Source organism: Natrix helvetica (assembly GCF_964273705.1).
Source record: "Natrix helvetica genome assembly, chromosome: Z".
Lineage (NCBI taxonomy): Eukaryota > Metazoa > Chordata > Lepidosauria > Squamata > Natricidae > Natrix > Natrix helvetica.
Window position 1 is genome coordinate 90,808,548 of NC_138554.1, and position 6,645 is coordinate 90,815,192.

Below are 6,645 nucleotides of genomic sequence, written 5' to 3' on the forward strand. Positions count from 1 at the left end.
CAAAACTTGACATTGGGAACTGTGCTTAACATTATAAGCTTTCCTACTCCTTATATTATATAATAGTCTATCTGGTAGTCTGAGACTTTTCCGCCTTTGCCCACTTTGTCGACATTCCTAACGCAAAATATAAGAAGATACTTCTTCCTACTAAACTTTGCTAGATTGGGAACAGTGGGAAGTCAGGGGGCATTAGAACAATGGAAAATAACTAGCACAGTGCTCTCCGTGTCCAACAAAAATGTCAGCTCAGGAAACATTAACAAAAGGTATTCAAAGGCTTTCTCAAGGACCCTGAGAATAAAATGGAAAAGCAAAGGATCAAAGGAGCAAAGAATTTCTATCATAGAAAACAATAAAAATTATAGAACAAATTTCAATACAGATTTATTTAGAAAGAGATATAGATACATTGTTCTATCTTCTCTGTCAGTGACGAATCACTACTCATATTCAGAGATCCCGAGTCCTGAAGAACAGAATTATTTGGTGGGGATGGGGGGCGGAATCAAAAAGATATAACAGATATAACTCTAAAAGATATAACAGATGATAAAACCACTGTTTTAACTCACCAATCTTGATCTAATCTAACCTTCAATCTGCCCTAGACTCATCCATAAACCACAACAATTATTCATTTTTATACTATTGCAGTAGTATACAAATATGATAAATAAATTAGGGAATAGAAAATTAATTTATAGGTATCGTCCCTGTTAGATATTAACATATATCGTAGCAAGTCTCCTCTCTGGTCTGCCGCTACGGCGGGAAACAGGTATCGCTCTGATTGGTCGAGAGGCGTACCCGATTCCTATAAAAGGGGAACCCTCCGGCCACAGAGCAAGCTGGATCACTACTACTACTAATAAAGAGCTGTTAAGTCACTTCGTGTCCGCAGTCTGTTCTCTCGTTGCCCAGATCTAACTTTGGCGACGAGGGTGGGATCGAGAGACAGATAGGACGAAGAACGCTACTTCAGAATCTCCGGATTTGATCCAGCCCAGGAATTCGGCAGAAATTCCGGCAGCCATCTCAGAACACCGCAGCGTGGCAAATTCAAACGAGAGAAAATGGCGATGCACACTCCTCCAGCTCCATTCGACCCAATCGCTGATCATTGGGAATCATACATTCTCAGGTTCGAGTGTTTTCTCGAAGCAAACGAATACACAGGAATACCGGACTCTCGAAAGAAAAATATATTCCTGAGCTACTGCGGCCGAGAAGTTTTCGAAACGGCCAGGGACCTCTCTGAACCAACCCCCATTCAGGCGGTATCATGGACGGCGTTGCAACAGACGTTGCAAACCCATTACGCGCCAAAACCTTCCCGCCACGTTTGTCGCCAAGGATTCAACACGAGGAACCAGAAGGCGGGAGAATCTATCAACCAGTACGTTGCAGCTCTACGAAAAGCAGCCACACATTGTGGATTCCGAGACCTGGATGAGCAAATTCTGGATCGACTCATATGCGGGTTGAGAGACATTTCCCTACAGAAACGGCTGTTGGCCAAAACCAATTTAAGCCTGCAGATTGCACTCGACGAGGCTAGAGCTTCAGAATCAGCGGAAAGATCAGCGGAAACCATACAACGCGGGTTCAACACAAGCCAGCCAGCGCCAAGACACACCAGAGTACACTACGAGGACACAAATCCAGACTTCGAAGATCCCGAGTTCGAGGAAAGTCACCTGATGCGAAGCAGTCACGTGAGGCCTGGGGGGAGATCCGGATTCCGCTTGCCACCCTGCGCAAGCTGCGGAGGGAACCACCCCCGGTCTACCTGTCGGTTCAGGAACGTTGTGTGTTCACATTGCGACAAACTTGGGCACATCGCACGAGCGTGCCGGAGCGAAGTTCCTGCCTCACGGCAGCCGCCTACATACCGCCAACAGAAGCCCAACCCAGGGGCTTGGCAAAATCAAAAAGAGCGCCCAGAGAGAAATCCACAAGTGTTTACCCAGAGAGACAACTCCCAAAGAGCTGAAAGGGCATATTCCCAGAGAGATCATACACAAAGGGCCGAGAGAGCGTTCTACCAAGACGCTCAACGAGAGTATTTTCAGGATACAGATGCTGAGATAGAGTTGACCCAGAGAGAGGAGTTGCGAACGTATCTCACAACAATAAGTCAGGTCCGCACCAAGCGGCCTAAAAAGCTGAAAGTCACAGTCCTCTTGGAGGGCTCACCTTGTGAGCTGGAAGTTGACACAGGATCGTCCCTGACGATCATTTCATGGGCATCCATGAAACAGGCTATCCCTAGCCTCAAAAAGAGCCAACTACGCACTCCAGACATCCTGCTACGAGACTACCAGGGGAACCGAGTCCCCATTGTGGGCCAAGGCACGTTCCAGATCTGTTTCAAGGACATCGTAGCCCAGCTGCCCGTGACCATCGCCAGCGCACCATTACAGAACCTTCTAGGACTGGATTGGTTTGAATCCTTGGGGCTAGAAGTCACCGGAATCAACGCCGTGGAGAACAGCAGCGCTGAGCAGATTTTTAAGGAGTTCGAGGATGTTTTCAGCCCCGGTCTTGGTAAGTATGTGGGTAAACCAATCTCATTCAATTTAGACCCCAAAGTGGCGCCAATCCGACTTAAACCAAGACGAGTGCCTTTTGCACTCCGCCCAAAAATAGATAAGGAGATAGATAAGTTAGTGGAGCAAGGAATCCTTGAGCCGGTGGATCACGCGCGCTGGGAAACTCCCATTGTGACCCCAGTCAAGCCAGACGGGTCAGTCCGCATCTGCGCGGACTATAAATGCACAATTAATGTCGCGCTACAACAAAGCGCATATCCTGTGCCAGTAGTACAACACTTATTGCACTCGTTGGGGCCAGGAAAGATATTTGCTAAATTAGACATGGCACAAGCTTACCAGCAGTTGCCCGTAGATAGCGCCACAGCGGAGGCCCAAACTATAGTGACGCATAGAGGGGCATTCAAATGCAACCGGCTACAATTCGGTGTGAGCATTGCTCCGGGTCTGTTCCAGAGCGTCATGGAACGGCTTTTGCAAGGGATACCGGGAGTCGTCCCCTATTTCGACGACATCTTGGTATCCGCTGCAAACGAGGAGCAATTATTAAAAAGAGTCAGAACTGTTTTGGCCAGAATCAGAGAAAAGGGTCTCCGCCTCAAAAAGGAAAAATGCCAAATTAACGTGCCTAGCGTAGAATTCCTGGGTTATAGAATCGATGGTCAGGGAATACACCCCACTTCAAAGAAAATTAAGGCGATCCAGGACGCCCCCACACCACGAAATCAGACTGAGTTGCAGGCCTTCCTCGGACTACTTAACTTCTACAGCGTTTTTCTGAGACAGAAGGCGACCGTTGCTGAGCCATTACATCGACTACTCCAGAGGAACGCAACATGGAGATGGGGACGATCCGAAGCAGCAGCTTTTGCCGCAGTAAAACGCCTGCTCACCACTGACTCGCTGCTAGTCCAATACAGCCAGACGCTACCGCTGGTGATGCATCACCTTTTGGAGTTGGCGTAGTCCTTAGCCACAGGATGCCAAATGGAAACGAAGCACCCATCGCTTTCTACTCCAGGACTCTTTCATCGGCCGAGAGGAATTACAGTCAGATGGATAGGGAAGCGTTAGCTGCTGTAGCTGGAGTAAAACGTTTCCATGAATACCGCTACGGCCGCGACTTTGAACTGATTACAGATCACAAACCGTTGTTGGGACTTTTGGCGGGAAACCGCCCCACTCCAGTCTCCCTTTCTCCACGCATGTCCAGGTGGACTGTTTTCCTGGCTGCGTACTCATACAAGTTAATTCATCGACCGGGCTCCACTTTAGGACATGCAGACGCACTCAGCCGTTGCCCATTACCGGACCTTTTGCCAGACCCCACTCCCGAAGTACCGGTGCTGCTCATTGACTGTTTGGACTCAGGACCGGTTTCTTCCTGCGACGTTGCAAGGTTCTCCTCTAAAGACAATATAATAAAGCAAGTGCAAACTTGGGTTTGGAGGGGGTGGCCGAAGGGAAACGTGGGCCCGGAATTCAAAGTGTTTTGGTCAAAACGGGATGAACTCTCAGTGTTACAAGGTTGTTTATTATGGGGGGATCGAGTTGTTATTCCTTATGCGTTACATAGAAATGTGTTAGATGCATTACATGTTGGTCATCCGGAGATTGTTAGGATGAAGGCGTTAGCAAGAAGTTACGTTTGGTGGCCAAACATGGACAAAGAGATAGAGGAATGGGTGGCCACTTGCGATCCATGCCAGGAATCGAGGCCAGCACCCCCAGAAGCGCCCGCCACAGAATGGGAAAAGCCTAAAGCACCCTGGTCGAGAATACACATCGACTTCGCAGGGCCAGTTCAAGGTCAGACCTTCCTCATAGTTGTGGATGCATACTCCAAATGGCTAGAAGTAGTCCTAATGACTTCAACCACGGCAGAGGCAGTCATTAAGGTTCTACGGCGACTTTTCGCCACTCATGGCCTGCCCGACCTCCTGGTCTCCGATAACGGGCCCCAGTTCACGGCCATGCAATTCGAAACGTATTTAGCTGGTCAGGGGATTCGGCATGCCCTCGTCGCGCCATTCCATCCAGCATCAAACGGACAGGCGGAAAGAATGGTGCGATCCGCAAAAGAGGCCCTCGCTAGGATGGGTCCAGGTGATTGGCAAACACGCATTGACCATTACCTATTAATTCAACACATTACCCCCAGCGCTACGACGGGTAGGAGCCCCGCTGAACTACTCATGGGCCGCCGTCTACGGTCTCACCTGGACCGTCTTCACCCGAATTACTCTGCCACAGCACCCCCAGACTCCACAAGCAAAATTCGGAGTTTTAGCATAGGGGATTCGGTATACGCTCACAACTATGCAGGGGGGACATTGTGGATGCCGGCAAAGGTCATTGGCATCACGGATCCACGATCGTATCTGCTAGAACTGGAAGATGGGCGGAACTGGAAGAGGCACATCGATCAACTACGAGGTCGCCTGGCGCACTCAGACCTTCGAACCGAGAACGAGAGCTACCTGCCAATACAGAGTCAACCACTAGAAAGCCCCAACACAGAGAACTACGACACCTGCGAGCCCAGGACAGAACAAGGGGTCGAATGCGAAACGGAACAACGCCTGAGCAACGAAAGCCAGCAGACTCCTGAACGCGAAATAGAGAAGGAAACCGATCCTGCAACTACTTCCGATCAACCCGAACTGCGATGTTCCACTCACGTAAGGCAAACACCAACATACCTTAGAGACTATGTAACAAACCGAAATGTGCCATCTAAGAGGGGAGGGGTGTTAGATATTAACATATATCGTAGCAAGTCTCCTCTCTGGTCCGCCGCTATGGCGGGAAACAGGTATCGCTCTGATTGGTCGAGAGGCGTACCCGATTCCTATAAAAGGGGAACCCTCCGGCCACAGAGCAAGCTGGATCACTACTACTACTAATAAAGAGCTGTTAAGTCACTTCGTGTCCGCAGTCTGTTCTCTCGTTGCCCAGATCTAACAGTCCCCCTCTCCGCAATATAATTTGAAGTATACTCCACTACATTTCACTATAGTGTATACTCTGCTACGGTATCACTGAACTGTTTTTAGCTTTGATTCTGAAAATTGCAACTTTGTAAAAAAATATTGTCATACGCAGAATAGTTAAAAAGCTTCTCTGTGAAGTTTTCAACCCAAACCTTTATTGTCAATGCACAACATGTGTGCAATGAAATTGAATTTGTATTATGTCTGTTACTTCTTTTCTATTGGTTGTTTTTATGTAAGCATTTAATTTATTATTAACCTCATTATATCAGCCTACCGTATTAAGCATCAAGCTTCAAATTTTGAACAATTAAAAGCTTTTGAGAAGTTCCCACTATTGCTTCTTGTGGTTTGTATAGCATTGAGGTTCCGTGCTGCTTATCTTGAAAGAAGGGCATATAGTTATTAAGGCTTCTAGCAACTGAAGGAACTATCTTCCCAGCACCAAGAGATGGTAAATAAACTTATTGACTTTCCAGAATTTCAGCAACTATGTCTTACTAGTGGGATTGGGGGGGGGGGAGGACAACACTAGATAAACAATCTAATGGGATGTATCCTCATCTTATCTGTGCTGTCATAAGTAATGAATGACCCTTTTGACCAGTTAAAATACATGAAATGGATCACTGTTTTCTCTCTGTTCAGGGGAGAGGGAAACCAGAAACACTTATCAGACCCTCTGTGAGGGGAAACAGCAGAATTAATTCCCAAAATAAGAACTGCTACAAATCCTCAAACATTTTGGGGAACTGACAATGATGTCTCTTAATCTTGGAAGAAACGTAACGAAATAACAGAATAACAGAGTTGGAACTGGTCTTGGAGGTCTTCTGGTCCAACCCCCTGCTCAAGGAGGAAATGCTATAACATGTCAGACAAACAGTTGTTCAATCTTTTTTAAAAAAACCTCCAATGTTGGAGCACCCGTAACTTCTGGACGCAAGTCATTCCATTGATTAATTGTTTTAACTGTCAGGAAATTTCTCCTTAATTCTAGGCTGGTTCTTTCTGATTAGTTTCCACCCATTGCTTCTTTTCCTACCCTCAAATGCTTTAGAAAATAGGTTGATCCCGTTCTTTGTGGCAACTCCTTA